At 43.8% G+C, this 20087-nt stretch overlaps 1 protein-coding gene across 4 annotated transcripts in view; it reads right to left on the reverse strand.

The window, feature by feature from the left end:
- The window catches only part of SERTAD2 (SERTA domain containing 2), a 114383-nt gene that overhangs the window by 18397 nt on the left and 75899 nt on the right, over nt 1–20087 (reverse strand). Inside the window, exon 1 of one of the 4 annotated variants that reach the window (XM_041755675.1) lies at nt 7154–7330. The exons of 1 other annotated variant lie outside the window; for it this stretch is intronic. The gene's annotated coding sequence lies outside the window, so the exon portion shown is untranslated. Of the gene's footprint in view, nt 1–4254; nt 4700–4918; nt 6401–7153; nt 7331–20087 lie in introns of those variants that run through there. 2 more of the 4 variants (XM_041755673.1, XM_041755672.1) reach the window with 2 other exon arrangements.

Consider the following 20087-nt stretch of genomic DNA (forward strand, 5'->3'; position numbering starts at 1 on the left):
TCCCTTCACTATTCCACACGGAACACCCTAGAACCACAGAAGATGCCTGGTGTAGGGGGCTTCTTGGCAGTTAACTGCCTATGAAGCTTATTACAGCAAAAACCTTAGAACCGCTTGGGAACTCTGCAAAGTTAAAGGTTCTTGCAGGGAGACAGAAAGATAGTAATTCAGACATGAATCAGTTTTAAGAATTTAGGTTTGCTGCTACCTGGAGTCACCAGAGAAACAAAGCTGCCTTTGGGCACCTAAAACTAGTCAGACCTGCTGTAGCGGTTGCACGGTGGCTCGAGCTGCCCTCCGCTCTCCTCCCTCCAGCCCCCGCCCCGCGCATCCGCATAGCTCGCTTCCCCCAGGGCGGTGCCGGGCCGGGCACACTCACCCCTCATCCCGCCGTCCCGTCCCAGGCCTGCCTGTCCCTGGCCGGCCAGGCCTGCTCGGAGGCGGGCCCAGCGCTGCACGCCCAGCGGGCGAGTGTGAGGGGAGGCCACACGGGCCAGCAGATGCCCGGCTCCTTTCTGAACCCAGGGCGGCCAGGGGGACAGAAGACAGCTTGTGCGATCCTGGGTTCCTAAAATACATAAATCAAATAAATGGTGGTGTGCGTGTCAGTGAATCCTGGCAGGTATTTCCAGTTGAGTTCAGACGAGGGACAGAAGACCTTGACTGGAGACGAATGAGCCTTTCCAGGTTTTGGAACCCTCAGAACCACAAAGAGAGCCGAATTTCCAAAAGGGAATTTGCACTGTCTCAAGTGCTGAGGGGAAGTGAGAGGCATTGGTTTTGTTCTAGTAAAAGTCATATGTTTTCAAAGATACTGTGATTTTTTATTTTAAAATTTTTATTTGTGTTTCAATGAAAATTTTTTTAGACTGCCAAGCATGTTTTTGTTTGTCTCATGATCTTCAGGAAAAAAAAAAAAAAGAAAGAAAAAGAAAAAGAAAAAGAAAAAAAAAAAGCACAAGGCATCTATTTATTACCCAGAATAGGAATGTCATCTTATTGGCCTGACATATGCCATTCACAGATTCATACAAAGAATGAACTGCCACACAGTGCTCATGGAGAAAGACACTGCTCCACACAATGAGTGATGGGCGCTCCAGGGGACAGTTCTGTTCACAGGGTTTCCCAGCATCTGCACAGAGGGCAGAAGTTTGCTTTTCATACCAATTGCACTGGCCATTGGAGACAAAATTTTTTTTTTTTTTAAAGACACGCCAACTTTGGTGAGTAGCTGTTTCCTTCAAGAATATTAAAACTAAATATTCACATACTTCTTAAGCAGGAGTCCTAGCTTATGGGTTTCTATCACCTGTTTAAGTTATAAGTATTAACAGTAGGTAGAAAATTATGGTTTATGTATATGCAAGTGTCTGCAGAATTTTTATGTTCTGTTGCTCAGTATTAATGGAAAGATCTATGAAGGTAGGTGCTACCCTTACTGTAAGGCCACTTTTTGCTTAAAACTGAAGCTTGCCCTCTGGTGCCTTTAGCATATATATGATCTTTGGACTCAGTAATCAAAGATACCTCTCTCTTTCTCTTTCTGTCCTGTGCCAAGAAACTACTGTGACTAGAACCATCTCCTACAGGATATGCCATAACAATAAATATGAAATTTCTGTAGCAACAAGAGTTTTAAAAAAATTCTACAAGTGAATTAAAGTTCACACTCCTCAATATCACATTTATCTCTACACGTTCGTAATCTACATACAATACTGACAGTGGTCTTGATTTTTCTGATATAAATGGAAAACGAAATAAAGCTTCGTGCTTTTACTAGTAATCTTTAACAAGAAACCACAGCAAAAAAAACAAAAACAAACTCGAAAAGTTCCTGTTGTAGATTTTACCTTTTTTAGTTCATTAAAGTGTAAAATATTTTGACAGAGGATAGCCTTGTAATATAACTTGATACCAATAATTTGTAGTATGCTCCTTTATTTGAGCAAAAAAAACCTCCCCTTTATGCATTTGTCTGTATTTTTGACCTCCCCATACCTTTTTTTTATGTTTTGTGTCTGTGTCTCTCTAAAGTACTGTTGTACTTTTATTCTGCCATTGGAGCGTTATTTAAAATAGTGGATACCAAAAATATCAGTTGCTACATACATTTGAGTGAGTTTTAAAATAGCAAAATTTTTACTATTTTCTATGCTCATTATTAATAATACAGTGCATGGCAACTGAGTAAAATTTATATTTCAGTTTCTCGCTAAAAAAGCTTCCAAGAGGGACAATTCAGTAAACGGGAGCCTAAAGAATTTCAAAATCTGAATTAATATCCTTCTCTTAGTTCTTAAAGGGCAACAAGCCTGAGCAGCTGTTACCTAAGAAGCTGTGACACTTGCGTGACAATAACACTGTTCCTTAGGACACCTCTTGTTGTAATATACTTGGTTGGTATTATAAATTGTGAGTCCGCTCTCCTACCTGTTGTAATAAAGCAAGGAACAGACTGTTAAAAAGGGGGAGAAAAAGAAGACTATCAAATCCATTTCCTAGGATTTGTCACCTGACAGCAACATGGTTATGTACGTTTTAATGGGGGGGGGGGGTATTTCCAAGGGTTCCAAACTTGATGAGCAACATAAACAACTTCACATTAACATATAATTTCTCTAAATCAGTCAGTGAGGCTAAAGGAAAACTTTCCAACACTTGTCTTTCTTTTTTTTTTCCACAAAGAAACTGATAAAATTAACAGGAAAAGCAGAGATCCATGTAGCAGCTATTCTTGCTCAGGCCAGAAGCTGGGTCTTCCGATGGGTATTTTCACCCTCGCTCAGCTCACTCAAATCAGAATAGACTGCTATAAAAAGTGGGAGCAATGGGAGGAGCTCTTGGAGTGAGGCATGCCTTCTGGTTAGCTGAGCAACTATCCCCTTCACCCCCCTCAGCAAAACAATGGAGAGGCTCTCAGGTGGACTGTCCTCCAGGGGTTGAGTGGAGCCAAGAGCCCACTTCAATCTTGTCAGAGACTAGTCCTTAATTATAAAATGCTACTTTGAGCACTTAAGGCCTCGGGGATCCTATTGGCTGCGACAACTTCTAGGTTCTTTACACACATTATGGACATTTCTTAACATACATTGGGAAATCAAAAAGCTTATTTCGCGAACAAAGCTGGAAAACACGTTCTGCCTTCCTTAAGACTAAGCGGGGCTGCCCAATTCAGTTCGAATAAAAACTGCAATCGTGTGAGGCTGTATGTCTCGCCCTGCTGACTGCCCTTCCTCATTCAGAGCCTCTAAAAACTTACTTTCTACCACCCGAAACATTCTGAAACTGCCCATGTTGAAAGCAAAAAGTTATCCTAAGACAGGCTACGTACACCTAACCTTTTTGTGAAATTTAAGACTAAACGCAAAAGACTCCTCCTATCTCTATCGCTGCTACTTCTGCTAAAGGTAAGCTAACTGAGGGCCAAGAATAAAAACAAGGACAACTTGGGATTTCCTCTGGATGCGCTGGCCCTCTGACGGCACCCTCGGTCCTAGTGGTACAAAGTCCAGGGCCAGGGCCAGCTGGCTCCCCTCGGCCCCCTCCCTCTCAGGCACAGGCGGTTACCACCAAGATGACTTGTAGGTTTCTAACTTAAAAGCCAGCGTCACGTTAAGTCTAATACACACACACATATTCAAGATCCATTCACTTGTCACGAGCGGAAGGAGGGTGGAGAGGGGGAGGTTTTCGAGCTAAAAGCACAGGCAAACTCACAGAAACACACCATAGCAAGTTAGATGAAGACCCGGTCAAGGAACCCACAAGTGAAGCAGCCTTCACTCCAGCAATCCGAGCCTTAAAAAAAAAAAAAAAAGTCTCGTACGTTCACAACAACACAGCGGCCACAACACGCACACACATCCCAGCTGCAAGAGCGACAGCTCAGGCTGCCTCGGCCCCAGCGCTGGGCTCCGGGCAGCGCCGACCCCTCCTGACCCGGGCCCGTGACTGCCCGTCCCCTGCCCTTCCCCCAGCAGATCAGCCCGCGCAGGCTGGGGGGGCCGGCGCCCGCCCCCGCCCCCGCCCCGCCCCGCCCCCGCCCCGGGGGTCTCAGGGTGCGCGGCCGGGCAGCAGGGGGAGGGCGCGCTCCTCCGGGTACCTGCACCGGGCCAGGTCCCCCGGCCCCGGCGCCCCCCGCCGCGCTCCGGGCTCTCCGGCCCCGGCCCGGCCCCAACGCCGCCCCCCACCCGCCGGGAGCCCGGCGCATCCGAGGATCCCCTCCAGCCTGGCGCCGGGAGAACTTACCACATGCAGCTCCACCTGGGAACTAACGCATCAGGAGGGGTTTCCGCCCACTCCTCAAGCTACTCCCTGTCCATGCGGAGTCCCCGCTCCGGGGGCCCGAGGGTGGCGCCGGGGAGCGGGCGGCCGGCGAGACCGAAGCTAAGACTCCGCAGTCCTCCGCCGGCGCGCTCGGAGCATTATACAATGGTGGCGGCGGCGGCGGCGGCGGCGGAGGAGGAGGAGGAAGCGGGAGGCGGGCGGAGGGGGCGCCCTGCCCGAGCGAGCGGCAGCTCGTGCTCCAGCACCCGCCGTGCAGGAGTGACGTGCGGCCAGCGAGCCTCCCGCGAGCTCCGGCCCCGGCGCCGCAGGCCCCGCCCCCGCCCGGCCCCGCCCTCCCCAGGCCCCGCCCCCTCCCCCGGCGGTCCCGGGAGGCGCGATAAAGGCCGAGCCGGGCCCGGCCGCCGCAGGCCCCGCCCCCTCCGGCCCCGCCCTCCCCGGGCCCCGCCCCCTCCAGGCCCCGCCCCCTCCCCCGGCGGTCCCGGGAGGCGCGATAAATGCCGAGCCGGGCCCGGCCGCCGCAGGAGCAGGAAGGGGCAGGCGGAGCACGGAGACGTCGGGTGGCAGCGCCGCCCCCGCGCCCTCTCGGGCCGGCGCGCCCTTTATTTTCTCTAAAGCAAAGACTTACGGCGATGGCGAGAGGGACGGAGGCGGTCCGGCCAGGGGGCCTCCGCCAGCCGCCCGCAGTCCCCTCGCACTCCAGAAAACACTCCTGCAAACGACCGAGCGGCTGGTGACAAAGGCGGCGGCGAGTGCAGCGCGCGCACAGCCCGCTGAGTCGCGCGACCGCAAATATGACAAGCATCTGAGCTATTCGGCAACTCGGGGCCGGTCAGCGGGGCGGGCAGGGTCCCGCGGGGGAGGGGGGCCGCGGAGGTGAGGGGCCGGCGTTCGACCCCGGGGTCACCGGGTCCTCGCGGTCCCCGGAGGGCGGGGGGGGCGGCGGGAGCGTCTGCAGCCGGGACCCTCGCCTCCGGGCGCACGCGTGGCCCGCAGCGCTGCACCGGGGCTGCACCGAGGCTGCACCGGGGCTGCACCGGGGCTGCACCGGGGCTGCACCGGGGCTGCGGGGGTCGCCGAGCCAGCCGCACCCCCGGAGTAGGACGGAGCCCCGCCGCTCCTCCGGGCGGAGCGCTCGCAGGTAGGGAAGCCAGGCTCGGGGTCGGAGGCCGAACTTCCCAGGGCACCACCGTCCCCACCCCCACCCCTTAAGAAAGCACCTACTTCCACGTAGCAGGGGCATTTCTACCAACTGCGAGAGCTGAGCCAATTTACAAACACCAGGAAAAGAGAGACAGGCTCCCCCTGGAAAATGAACGCTCCGTTTAAAAATTGCACGCGCGTCCAGCGTCAAGATGCTACAGAAAAGTGATTCAGGCACCTTCAGATTTTGGCTGCCACTCCAGTCACTACCATCTCAGATCCCTGGCGTTTAGTGGTTCACTACACTAGTGATAGTTAAGGATAAGAAAGTGCTAAGGCCTAGCTAACCTAAAGGTGATGAGAAGTCGTTGCCATCAAGACGGGTCGAGACCTATTCAAGTCTTCTGGAATAATTTTGTTATCAATTAAATTGATGATCTTATTGAAATTAAACCTGGGTTAAAATGCTGGTAGGGACGGCGTTGTTTTCTTGTTTTATCTCTAAGGAGAATAAAAAAGGTTCTTACTTGACCCTCACTATAATTAAAATCTCACGGATTTTTCTTTTAAGTGTAACCAATGCCCAAGCCTAACTATTTGTGGATGTCTCTGGAAAGTTTCGTTCTAGTCGCGCTCCATATTACACATCATGGAAGTAGTGCTCGGGGCCCTCTGCAGGTCCTGCTCAGTCTCTGCCTGGGTGGCGGAGCATTCAAACATTTTGCTGCGAAAGCCAAGATATTTTTCATTTCCAGAGTTCTGCCTTTTAGAGACAACAGTAACTACTAACAGTTTCCTAACCACCCACTCACTTATACTTTCAAGCGCTCACTTTAAGGAAAAGCCATCGAAATAGAAGCTGCAGTAATCTCTTCCTGTGATATCCTTGCAGCAGAGGCCAGAGGCTCTGTTGAATTTAAAATTTAAATTGTTATTCATGAATGGAAGTTAGCAGCAAGTTAGACTTGCCGAATTTTTGTGACACCTGGGTACTCTCTACCAAATGGATTGCCAAAGGCAGCGTTCCTGTACAGAAGAACTGAGGTCAGAAAAAAGAAGAACTGAGGTCAAAGTGACAACTGTTGTGTCTCCAAGTTCTGACTTCCTGGGAGAGCAACCTGAGTCTTTGGGGGATAAGGTTTTCACCTTTCCACACTTTTAAAGGAAGTAGCCTCTTAAGAGTGTGCCCATTATATATACGGGTTCCACTTCCCCCACTTTTAGATTCTGGGATCTTTCACCAAAGCATGAAGTGGCAGCTTGGACAGCTGCTACTGTGGTGCGACACAAGGTGGTTAACCGCCCCTCCCCCAGGCCGAGCCCCCCCCAAGCCCGCACCGCAATCCCTGCCTGGCCCTGGGAGCCCAACTCCACAAAGATAGGGAGAGCCCTCCCTTGGGCTGTTGAAGGCAACTCCCTTCAGTATGCAGTGGTCTGATTTTTAAGAAAGCCTTGCTTATTCCTAGCCAATGAACAAGAAATGTTTCGTGAACATGTAAGTGTGGTTTTTCACTCTCACTCTTTGGAACATTTAAGAAGCCCGTTTAAAATAATCCTACCCTCAGGATTTAGAGTTTAGAGTTTCCCCTTCTCACTTTCACGTATGAGAAACGAGGCCAGCCGTCCACACGTAACTATCAGGAACATACCCGTCTGGGGAGAAAACAAACGTGGCTCTTGTAAGTACAGAACGGTGATGGCCATTTGCAAAAATACTCACTAGTTTAGTTTCAGAGAGGTGCTTCTCAAGCGTGCCTTGTATTCTGGGTACTAGTTTGCACTTCACTGCTTCTCTTTGAGAGTTTCTGTGCCTTCAGGTCTTGCAAACGACTAGACTACTTCATAACCGAAGGCCACTTTTAGCACTTCATTAGCATGCACCCAAGAAATGACACCAGGGCAAGCCGGCTGTAGAAACCAGAGAAACAAAGACTTTAAAACGGTTCTAAACTTTAATTTTTCCTTTCTCCTTTACTGTAATTTATCTGTCAGGTTCCACTTAAAATACTAGTAGTAATCATCTCCACCTATATACCTGGGAAATGTTGGCCTTATGGAGAAAAAATAAGATAAACATGTCAGTTACTGAAACACATTGTATGCGGCCAGCTGGCCTAAATCATCTTTTCATGGAAAATACAGACATCTCACTGAACCTGGACGTCCCATTTGCTGATAACTTAAAACCGTTAACTTCAAAATCAAGTTCTGGAAGTCACATCACCCAACTGAAATACCAAGGAGTTGATACTGGACACAGTGATCCGGAAAACTCTACTCTCTCACAAAGATGGCACAGACAGGTTCAGTACTTTGCAGCCACTAGCAATTTAAAGCTTCGTGGTAGCAACCGAGCACCTTAACACGTCCACTTCTGCAGACTCCTCTCCAGCTCTTCCTCCACCTACTTTTGTCAGGTTTTTTCCCTCTTTCTCCCTGAAGTCATGGCTCACACAAGCAGAACTTCAACTCCAGAGAAGGGCTGCTTTTGCAAAGCTTCCCTAATTCTTACTGGCCTGTTTTGCATTGACAGTCCTTCCCTCATGTTCTGAGAGAGGGTTATTCTTCTGTTAGCGATATGCCTTCTTCTCTTTTAAAAATCTGACAGTAAAAAAAAAAAAATCTGACAGTAAAAAAAAAATCTGACAGTATTGAAATCCTAATTTGGGACAAAATCTTAATGATAATATTTGAAGAAAATGCTTTTAAAACCTTTTTTATTTTCCTAACATTGTTGATTAATCCCTTCTAACCATTACTAGAAAAGATAGTTTCTGTTGGGCATTAGCTTCTTTCCTATTCCATTTGCCACTACTTGACGTTAAAATCTTCAGATAAACTTTGAGGTCCAATGGGGAGCAGCCCTTTTTAAAGACTCCAGCCTTTGCTCTCACTCTTTTCTCAGCTAGAAAGCGAAGGCCCTTCCTGGTAACAACTCCAGTGTTTCCTTCCTGCTGGATGCTGCTCCACTAAAGACTGGTGGTGGCTTCTTAAAAGCATCTTTCCTTGTCCCCAGTTCCCTGTACAGCACCACCCTCTCAGTGGCCTCTGCATGCTGACTCTGTACTACTTGTCTGTAAACCATCCTCCCTTCTTGAGAAGTTCATAGTCTTCTCATGATACTTGGCACTACTGGCATCCACAGAGAACATCAAATAAATGTTAGAAATCGTGTGGCCTTTAGGCCTGCCTTGTCCTTGGGAACCAGCTTGATGAGATGATGAGTCCTGGAGTAGGAGTTGGAAGATTTTGTACAAATACATCACTTAACTGTGATTAATTGTTGACTTTTTAGTTTCTTAATCCATATGTCACAGATTTAGGGGCAGCACAGGTTCTGGGGAAAAGAGCACAGGTTGTTGGTCAGGAGATTTCAGGTCTAGTTCCTCAGCCACAGCCAGCAGGGCAGCTGAATCAGACCCTTGGCATCATGGGGCCTGCCTGCTTTCACAGCCTTCAAAAGGAGGTGCTCAGGCTCAAAGACTTCTATAGCCCCTTCCCAGAGTTAGGAGTCTATAAAAAAGTGATTACAATGGAGACTACCCCCATGGGGGAGTTTTAGGCTCCAATGAGATCATCTGCTCAAACTGGAGGAATATAAGGCTAACTTCACATTCACACATTTCAAAAAGAAAAGTACAAATAATGACAATATACTCTATTCAATAGGATATGTTCTTGGAATTACTTTCATATCTAGAAGACAGATTTGAGCAATCTATCCACATTTTCCTGGATCTGTTGCCCATTTTGGTTCAGGTCATTTAGCAGGGAAATCTGTATTCCTGCCGACCCCACTGCCCGGATGCCCTTCCCCCACCTCCCCAACGTTTGGATAGTAGTGGGATGGTTTACAAGGTACTTTCATGTGGATTTACATGTTCACACTGCATAACACCTTCCCCATGCCATAGGCAGGACAGGTACTCCTTCCCACATCTTACAGAGGAGTAAACAGAGGCTTGGGGATGGACTTGCCAGTTGAACTCCTTTATCAAGCTGACTCCCAAGCTTTCACAAAGAAAGTCAGGAGGCTGTGAGATTTCTAACATTCACTGAAATTATTTGTGGGAGCCAGTAAAGACCCAGCTGAGGGTCCTGAGAAGAGAAGAACATGAAGTCCTCAAGAAAGGAGGGTGGTTTCTAAGCAGGAAGTACAAAGTTGACATGCAGAGGCCACCAGGAGCATAGTGCCGTGCCATGACCTGGAAACCACTTTGCTTTGACCCTACACTAGAGTCATAAAATAACAATTCTACTTCTTACCCAAAGAACTCCAACCCCGCAACCCTCCCTGTCCTTGGCTTTGTTAGCATCCTATTTTAGTCCACAGAATTAATAACCCATAAACACTACAACAAAAAAAGAAAGAAATTTCATCACACCCTTCAGTCCCCTCACTCATTTCTACTACGGTTCGCAAAACTGGCATTCTTGTTTACCACTTTGTCCCTCGCCTCTGGAACAGTACCTGACACAGCAGGTATTGTAAGTTTTCATTGAACGAATAATTCAAAGAATGCCAAAGAGTTTACAGCAGCTTCATAAACTCAAAGGGTTAATCTTTCCTGCTAATGTTTTCCTCTCACTGCCTTTTCACTAAGTGCTGTGTGTGTGTGTAAATAACACGTACAAATAACCATATACCATGAATTTTTAAGTGGTATTCGAGGACCTTCATAATTAGAAGAATCACTGTGAGTAATATAATATTGTCCTTGTAACTGCTTTTCAGCAATTCTAAAATATACCAGTTGGGTTTAACATAGTTACAAGGACTAATGGGCACTCCCATAGTACTGTTTGTCTATACAGTCTCACTATGTGGGGAATAACCTTGCAGATAAATTATGCCCTAACTCTACCATTCTGTACTTCTTTATAAGGATTTTCTCTTCCTACTTTAGAATTAAGTCTTGGGGCACTTGGGTGGCTCAGTCAGTTAAGTGTCTGTCTTTGACTTGGGTTATGATCCTAGGGTCCTGGGATGGAGCTGGAGTCAGGCTCCTTGCTCAGCAAGGAGCCTGCTTCTCCCTTTCCCTCTCCTTGCTGCTCCCCCTATTGCTCCGTGTGTGTCTCTCTCTCTCTCTCTCTCTCTCTCTCTCTGTTGAATAAATAAATAAAATCTTAAAAAAAAAAAAAAGAATTAAAGGTCTCAATCAAGCGATATTTAAAACCACAGCAGCATTTGATAATTACAGAGGGAGTGTGTGCAAAGACTCGCCTATCCAAATTTTCAGTGATTATCTGAATGGTTCAAATGCCCACTCATAACTGACACCTTTATGCATTCATGGTCATGAAATGTAAAAATATGCCAATAGTCAAATACATTATGAATAGCATCAACCAATATTAACTTCCAGGAAAACTTGGCAAAATGATGACAGGAAAAATAATTTTTTGAAAGTATTACTCTAATGCCAGCTGTCTTTTATGTTTTAAAATCAAGCATTTATATGACTGGCTAGGCTAAATTCTCTTTTTGGCTAAACAGAGTCTCATATCTCTTGTAGAAACTATCTAGGATGTGTACCTTTAAATCACCAATGAGTACAGAAGTCACTTAAGAGAACTCTGGTAATTTGGGAAATGTAAATAAAATATTTAAGTCATTTTTGAAGTCCCAGCTGTAAAAATTCTACTTTGAGAAGTTAAAAAAAAAATGCAAAGCTTTAATGTGTATAGATGCCCAGGAAATGCCTCTAACTTGAGGCTATGAGGTATCATTAGAAAATAAACATGTGGCCAGAGAACCCAGTTTAAATGTAAGCATAGTATACAACTAAAAATGAATCAGCTTGTTTGCCACTTTGAATTTTTACTGGGTTTTCTGGAAGATAGGTAACACTTGGGTAAAATGGTATAGACTTTTCTTAGTCACCAGTGTAGAACTATTTTTTTTTTTAAAGACTTGTTGCCAGAACAAACAAGAATACACAATTTTTTCAAAACTATCCAACTGTCCAATCATACTGGCCCCTTGCTTTAAATTGAAAAAAGGTTATATTTTTAAGTTAAAGTTTTTTTTTTAATTTAAAATTTCAGAAATGCACAAAGTGAAGTCAAGTAGGAAAAACCAAAGCAAGCATCCCAGATAAACACTGACACATCAGATACACTTGTGTGGCCAGTCAGCTGTTTTTCTAAACATGCTTTAAATATTGAACAAAAAATTTAAGCGTGCTAAGTAACACTTGTTTCAAAACTGTTTTCTTAGAGAAGTCTCGTTTGAGTTATACGAAACTCCTTAAATGGGCAATTATCAGAGAAACTGGCTTTTAAGGAGAAAATAATAGTGTGAATGAGCTATATGTAACTTCCCTTTTTAAAAACAGAAGTTGAATCTGAGACACCAAATTTAGAAAGGAGAGCGCGAGAATATCATGTTATAGCATAGACGCCCACTGGTGTGCTGTTCTGTTACAAATCAATGTACACGCTATGAATTTGAGTTTGCTCACACAATATATGTAGTTAATCATTCCTAAAGATGATTCTTTTAGGAGAAAACATAAATGTGAAAGAGTCGCATCATCAAAACACAAAAAACCCTCACTTTTTAAAGGGCCAGATTCCCTGATTTTGCAGTGATTCCTTTGGCCTTATTATACAGAGTAGTACTGTCCACGCTGGGGATGCAGGTAACTAGCTTTTGTGGGAATAATACTTGTAATTTCAAGAACATTTATACTTCCTTTTAACAATATTTAAGAAATTAAGGCCCAGATTACAAAAAGGTTGGCAAAAATTGTCATGAATCAGATGTTCATTTTCAATCCATTCTCATTTGTTACCACTTTAGAACTGTTAGACATCATACTTTTAGTTTGGGTGATAATAACAGCTATAAAGATAAAGACTCCAGAATTACTATATTCACATTTGGCTAAAAATGAAAAGTGAGAAAGCAGAAACCTTTCTGAAAGTTCTTCAGATGAACAGAATTTATGGAAAGCTATACCATTTATGGACAGGAATACTTAATACTTTATAAATATCACTTCTCTCGCCCCTCAACTCATCAATAAATTAAATGCAATTCTAATTTAAATCCCAATTTTTTTTTATGGGACTAGGTAAGGAAATCCAGAAATCCTCTGGGATAGCAAAGGGTGAAAGATTGCTATAGTAAGTTTAAAGAACAAAATGGGGGATGTGTCCTGTCAGATATCAAGGCTTATTATAAATTTCTAGTAAAGGAGAGTGTTGTGTCATAGGGATAGATAAATAAATCAACAGAACAGAATTGACAGTGCAGAAATAGCCCCATGCATATATGGAAGCGTAAAATATGACACAGGTCATATTACAGATCAGTGAGAAAGAACAGATTATTCAATAAATGGCTAAGGGTCACCTGGTTAACTTCATGAAGAATAAAATAAAATGAGGTTCCTAATATTTTCCCAAAAAATACATTTCAGGTGGACTAAGTCTAAATATGTAAAACAAAATTTTAACAGGTTTAAGGAGAGAATATAGAAGAATATGTTTATGGCTTCGGGATAAGGAATGTGAAATTACTGTTTGATTCCTAAGATTCACTCTCTACTTGCCTTTGCCTTGCTCCGTGCCTTGAAACATTGACCCCCTAGGAACTAAGCTCTTTTGCCAACTAGTTGCCAGCTGGATTCAGTGAAAGCAAGGCAACAGAAGGAGACCAGTGGGCCAGAGGGGAAAGAGGCTGGGGTATTCTCTCCTGATCCTTCCTTCTTCGAGCCTGTCATGGCACTATCCATCCCTCCACACCCACAGCTCCTGTGCGTGGCCCCTTCTCCAGGGTGTCAACTCTAACAAATTCAAGCAACACCATTCCCCCCACCCCCTTCCCCTTTAGACTTAAGGATAGGAACAGCTTCCTAGAGTTGTTGGTCTTCCATGCCTCAAATTTTGTCACATCTCTGTAAAAAAATCCCTTTACTAAAGTCTCAGGAGTTGTATCATTTGAATGGAATTCTGTTTCCTGACGGGACCTTTTGACTGTTCAGAAACAAGACACCCGGTACAGAAACCATAAAGAAAAAGGTAGATAATTTGATGACGTTAAAATTAAACATCTATTAAACCAAATAAAGGCAAGCTAAAGGCTGTGGAATGATGTATGTGATTCATATGATCAACACAAGATTCGAATTCAGAATAAAGAACCTTTCTGAATCAAGTTTTTAAAAGGCATATACATCCGACAGAAAAAGGGGATAAAGAGGAAATTTAAAGGTCCAATAAACATGTGAAAAGACACTCAAACTCGTCAGTAATTAGAAAAATGTAAATTATAAAAAGATAGTTCACAACTACCAGACTGACCATCTTGGGGTTGGAGATGATTTGGCATGATCTGGTAACTCTGGAGACACATACGCCCTACCCACAGACACGCAATCTTTCTTACTGGGGTTCCATGAAAAAGTAAGCCCTACAGAAAATGATTCAAGTGACTATTTCCTCAATTCTCCCACAGATGGCATAAAGCTAAAAACCAGCCGTGTGCTGGTAAATGTTTAGCTAGGTGGATGAGGAAAGGAGCTTTTATTTGTAGCATTTGTTGATTTCTGTGGTGTGAATACCCCCATCACGGCTGATTTCAAGCTTCCCAAAAGGACTCAAGACTCAGAAAGAGATTCACACAACCGCTCTCAGAAGCAGGTATCACTCTCTGGCTCCAGCCCAACCCTGGAACCATTCTAGACTTACAGGAGCACAGTTGGTAACTCATTACATATGATGGATGCCTCAGGGTACTGGAGCTTAATTCTCTGGAGGAATTCTGGATGAGAAGAGCTAAATCTAGAATCCAGAGAAACTCTAGCTTTTATCCCCCATGGAGACACAGAAGAATGTTCGTAGCAGGGATCCCTGGGTGGCACAGCGGTTTGGCGCCTGCCTTTGGCCCAGGGCGCGATCCTGGAGACCCGGGATCGAATCCCCACGTCAGGCTCCCTGCATGGAGCCTGCTTCTCCCTCTGCTTGTGTCTCTGCCTCTCTCTCTCTCTCTCTCTCTCTCTGTGTTACTCATGAATAAATAAAATCTTTAAAAAAAAAAAAAAAGAATGTTCATAGCAGCTATTGCTTGTAATAGCTAAACACTGGAAACAACCGTAATGTTCATCAAGATGAGAACCAACTGGTACACTTGAAAACTATAGTGGTTAAGAAGTACTAAAAGTACCATATATCGACATGGTTAAATCTTAAAAACATAAATGTTGAAGAAAACAAAGAAAGCTGTTAAATATGTACAGTATACTACCATTATACAAAATCTTTTAAAACGTGCAAAATATTGCTATACATTTGTTTACAAATACACAGGTTTGCAGTTACAGAATACGAACATCAGAGATAAAAAATATTTAGGAAAGTGGTTACCTCTGGTAAACAGGAAGATAATGGAATCAAGGAGAGACACACAGGTGCCTTCTCTTTTATCTATAATGTTTAATTTCTTTTTTTTTTATAATGTTTAATGTCTTTTTTAAAAACATGAAAAGCAAGGAAGTATGCTGGACTAAACAATTTGAATTTCTTGATTTAGATTTCATCACGTTAAAAAAATACCTTTCTTTTCTTTCTTTCTTCTTTTTTTCTTTTCTTTCTTCCCTATGGCTCCTGTGAAGTAGAACTTCCTAAGTTTTTTCCTACAATTTCCAATATCTATTAATAAAGCACTGGGCAGTATTTATATTTGATGTATCTATTTATCCCCCATTATTTCAGTAATAACTTATTCTTTTCATTCATTTTGATATATTGTCCTTCTCTCTCTCTTAATAACAGACTGTAAAAATCCAACGATAACACTATAGTAATCTAAAGTTCTTAACAGGAAGCCCAGCTGACAGGTCAAGTATAAGAGAATAATTGGTATAAAGCCCGGGTTTGGGGTGTATTTCTCACCTGCGAGGCTAACTTCTATCATGCTAGAAAGGATAAAGGCTTCCTCACAAAATATGGAAGGCTTGTTACTTCCTTAATATGCCAAATAACGCATTTAGCACTAAAAAGTGAGGTGTGTGTGTGTGTGTTCAAACAACGGAAACACATTTACCCATGAAATAAATATCTTTCACTTGTTGAGGTGACCACTGGCTGCTATACCAAATGCATTTTGATTCTTTCTTATTCTATGTCTCTTGATAGAGGGATAGAAATAAAGCCCACATGCTCTCTTGACCTCGGGGAACGTGATGTTGTCTCAGTGCACGGGTAATGTGACTTTTTTTCAGAGATTGTCTTGAAATAAGCCTATGTTTTAAATACACACTTTTCTGCGTGCTAGCAGGCATTCTGAAGCTAGGTGGTTCTAAATAAAGAACTCTAGTCAACAACAGGAAATAACTCCCACAGAAAAAAGGGGCAGAAGACAAACTCTCACCAACTCTTGTACACAGTTCACAACGGCCTTTTGTTCCATGCACATTAAGCCTGAAATCTTTACTTTTCAGAGCATGTCTGGGCCTTTGCAGAGCAATTAAACCTTTCTTTTCCCTTTGCCGGTGTCCTTGCCTTCTTCTCTCTTCTCTCCGAGGAAGTTAACCTTACAACTGACTTCTTACTATGAGGTAGCAGATCAGAAAACGGGACAGTTTCTATTCTGAAACATAAAGTTTTTGGTTTTTCTAATGGAGCTTCTCACGGAGGAAAAAAAAAATCAATTCTCAGTTCATTCAAAACTCATTTTTCCTTATACGACATACAACGCCACATAAACACGCACGTATGTTCTAAAGGAATCTGTTCATCTGCAGTACGTTTCTATGTTTCTATGGGCTAATGTTGACGAGGATACATCACATCAACCTCTAAGTCTACACTGATGGGATATTAACACTTTGCTAGTGACTTTTCAGCAAATCAGTACAACTGGAAGATAAGGGATCCCTGGGTGGCGCAGCGGTTTGGCGCCTGCCTTTGGCCCAGGGCGCGATCCTGGAGACTCGGGATCGAATCCCACATCAGGCTCCCGGTGCCTGGAGCCTGCTTCTCCCTCTGCCTATGTCTCTGCCTCTCTCTCTCTCTCTGTATGACTATCATAAATAAATAATAAATAAATTTAAAAAAAAAACTGGAAGATAAATTTACATTCTATTCAAAGGTTCCCATCTTGAGTCTTTTATGAAAAACTGGGAGAAAAATCCAGATCCCAAGCTAACCAAATAAAAAGACATCTGAACGATAGTTTTCAAAGTCAAAGTGACTCCTACTGGAAAGGGCTGGTGGCATTCAACTAGAGGACAGCACGGGTACTCCTGACAAGAAAATGGGGCCAAGGAAAACAGCCTGAGTATGAGTGCAAACTGCTATTTCTTCCCTCTCCTCTACACTCAGCCTTGCCCTCACTACTGGCTCCTTCCTGAAGTCAATAAATTATAGACTCAACACTCTCTATCTTCAATTTTAAAACAAGAAACAATCTTCCTGTTCTTCAGTGCTGCAGGAATGCCTGTGGCTGCTCCTGTCTCTACCTTTCACAGCTCTAGTCCCACCTCCTTCCTCTGGCTTCTGCAGGACAACACTGTAGCCACCCCTTGGCCACCTTGAGAAAAGAGCACCAGTGCCCTCCAAGCGCCAAGGCCAATGGACACTTCCCAGGTCCTCATATTACTGAGCCTCTCTGCAGCACTTGACATTACTGGCAGCTTCCAACCATCTCTTTCAGTGACTTTGTTTAAACTGTGGTCTGCTGGTTCTTATCTCTCTGGGCACTTATAGTTTCCTTTGCTGGCTCCTCTTCCTCTGACCCCCGCTATAAGCCAATAGTTCTTGACTTAAAAAAAAAAAAATCACCTCCAGTTGCAATTGGGACCAGAGAATGTCAAGGAGGTGAGTGGGAGATAGAGATGATTGGAATCTTCACTGGAGACATGAGTGTTTTGAAAAAATTTTGCCAGTTGATAATCACTATCTAAATGTTTGTATTCTCTATGGTTTTCTTTTTGCTCCTTCTTCTCTTCTCTCCTATAAACTCTCCCCAGGCAACCTCACCCACTCTCAGGGCATCTATATGCTAATGATTCACAAAACATTAACCACATTCCAGACCTTTCTCTTTGAGCTTCATATCTGACCTTTATAGAGAGAGAGACCGCATATCCCAGTTTGTCAGGGTCATTCCTAGTTTATGTTTGTCCTGGCATAATTATTAATAGCACCCTGTTTCAATCTCAAAACGGTCCTAGTTTGAACAATAAAAGTATATAATTAGCCTCTTTGTATCCCATTGCCTATTAGGCATCTCCACTGGGTATCATAAAGGCGCCTCCAACTCACAGCACATCTAAAATCGGCCTAATCGTATCCTCCTTAAATCTGCACCTCCTCCTGAATGCCTCAAGACGGTTAAGGTACCTACAAGGTACCCCTGGTGTCTAGGCTGGAAATCTAAGATTCAAAGTATCTTCCTGCTCCCTTTCCCTCACATTTAACCAGACATACAGTCCTGTCAATTTTCCCTCTTGAATATTTTTCACATATGCCCCCTCCTCGCCATTTTTTCCCATCACTGCCCTAGTCAGGACCCTAATCATCTTTCATCTTGATTACTGCAACAATCCATCTCCCTACTTCCGGTCTTGAATGCTCTCCCTTTACTGCATCTACACCTCCTACTGCGTGACTGGTAGCATGCTATGTACTAAAAATGCAAAACGAACAAGAGAGGCTCCCACCAAATCCACAGGGAAGACTAACTCATCAATGAAATGCAATCAGTTACATGGTGATAGAGACATGCGCAGGGTGACAATGGACACTTATGAGTGGCCACAGAGCCTGGCCAGTGTGAAAGCCATGGTGACAGCTTTAGGGTAAATGGGGATTAGTCAAGGTCATTAAAGGCAGATGGAGCAGCAGAGATGGGGAGGTGAGAAATACCATAGTATATGGGTGCAGATCTGAAGTGTAAATTGTAAACAAGGAGCAACAACATACAAGAGTAAGGAGTTTGGCCACACAGGTCTAGGAAGGCCTTGGATGCCACATTAAAGGGTCTGGACATCATTTTTGTTTTTTAAAGATTTTATTTTATTTTTTATTTTTATTTCTTTTTAGATTTTATTTATTTATTCATGAGAGACACACACACACACACAGAGAGAGAGAGAAAGAAGCAGAGACACAGGTAGAGGGAGAAGCAGGCTCCATGCTGGGAACCCAATGCCAGACTCATCCCTGGACCCAGGATTACGCCCTGAGCCGAAGGCAGGCGCTCAACCGCTGAGCCACCCAAGGATCCCCTGGACATCATATTCTGAAGGCGGTGAGGAGTCATTAAAAGATTTTCCATGGGGGAGCGGCATGATATGATTTTTTATTTTCTTTTTTTTTTTTTTTTAAAGATTTTATTTATTTATTCATGATAGTCACACAGAGAGAGAGAGAGAGAGAGGCAGAGACAGGCAGAGGGAGAAGCAGGCTCCATGCACCTGGAGCCCGACGTGGGATTCAATCCCGGGTCTCCAGGATCGCGCCCCGGGCCAAAGGCAGGCGCCAAACCGCTGCGCCACCCAGGGATCCCCTGATTTTTTATTTTCAGACATTAATTCAACATCTATACCTGAACTTGACAGAACAATCTTAGAAGTTATTTAGAATAACCAACAAATGGAGAAAAGTAAATTTTACTGAAGATGTTAAAAAGCTATAATAATACAGTTGGGTTCTGGCAAAAGAAAAAATACAAATGGATCTGCATTGAAAAACTTGAAACAGATCTTAGTATAAAGATCTAACATAGTCAAAGATGGCATTCTTATTAGGGTGAGAGGAATGTGTGTACAGGAGTTTGCTATTTAAGTGGAAAGAATGGATGTTAGATTTTTGCCTCAAACAATGTGATAAAACACTCGAGATGAACTAAAGAATAAAATATATTTAAAAAAAACACGAGAACTAACAGAAATTACAGAGGAATAACTGATCATAAAGGTAGATGAGACCTTTCTGAACATAAAGCAAAAGAACCATAAAGTTAAAATGGATTACACTACAAAACTATACACCAAAAACACCATAAGCAAAATTATTATTATTATTATTTTTTTTTTTTTAAGATTTTATCCATTCATTCATGAGAGACACAGAGAGAGAGGCAGAGGCACAGGCAGAGGGAGGAGAAGCAGGCTCAAGGCAGGGAGCCCGATGCGGGAATCGATCCTGGGACTCCAGGATCACGCCCCGGGCCAAAGGCAGGCGCTAAACGGCTGAGCCACCCAGGGATCCCCATAAGCAAAATTAAAAGGACAAACTAGGAAAAAATATTTGTAACACAGCTAACGAAGAGTAAGTAACCTTATTTCCTAACAAGGTCTCAGGAATCAATTAGAAAAACGCCAATACTAAATTGGAAACACATTGACACTGAATTGGAAAAATGAACAAAGGATACAAGCTAATGATCACCCAAAGAAAAAAATGCATGAAACAACAAACACCAATTTACCCAATCAAAGCAATACAAATTAAAATAGAAATATGATTGCCACACACCACGCTGGCTACAGATGTGTTAACACGGATAACCATGTGAGGGCACAGTGGGCTGGGCTGTCAGATGAAGGTGTAACTGGATTCAACCTTGAGAAGACAGGGTTTGTATTATGAACCTTTTAAAATATCCATATCCTGTAATATGGACCTTTTGCTTCTAGGAG

Source organism: Vulpes lagopus, chromosome 5 (genome assembly GCF_018345385.1).
Source record: "Vulpes lagopus strain Blue_001 chromosome 5, ASM1834538v1, whole genome shotgun sequence".
Lineage (NCBI taxonomy): Eukaryota > Metazoa > Chordata > Mammalia > Carnivora > Canidae > Vulpes > Vulpes lagopus.